The 236-nt window shown below is 33.1% G+C and overlaps 1 protein-coding gene across 1 annotated transcript in view; it reads left to right on the top strand.

The window, feature by feature from the left end:
• iqsec1b (IQ motif and Sec7 domain ArfGEF 1b) overlaps nucleotides 1-236 on the top strand; it is a gene marked incomplete in the record, with an annotated part of 59,963 nt that overhangs the window by 46,677 nt on the left and 13,050 nt on the right.

Raw genomic sequence — 236 nt, forward strand, 5'->3', positions numbered from 1 at the left:
TCTAAAAGGAATTTTCTCATTAAGCTGAAAAAAGTCTGTATTCCAGAAACGTACAGAACCATATTTGTGTCTGTGAAAATGAATGAATGTGAAAATTACCAAGCAACTGTAGCTGTAGCTGATGAATGTACCACACATTACACTGAATCCTCTTGAACGCTCAAGTTATTCCTGTTTGAAAGGATAATGTTTATTTTCCTATCTGATATTGTATTGTAGTGTATTTCCCAACTTAA

Source organism: Morone saxatilis, unplaced genomic scaffold (assembly GCF_004916995.1).
Source record: "Morone saxatilis isolate NCDOM2014 unplaced genomic scaffold, NCSU_SB_2.0 Contig18, whole genome shotgun sequence".
Lineage (NCBI taxonomy): Eukaryota > Metazoa > Chordata > Actinopteri > Moronidae > Morone > Morone saxatilis.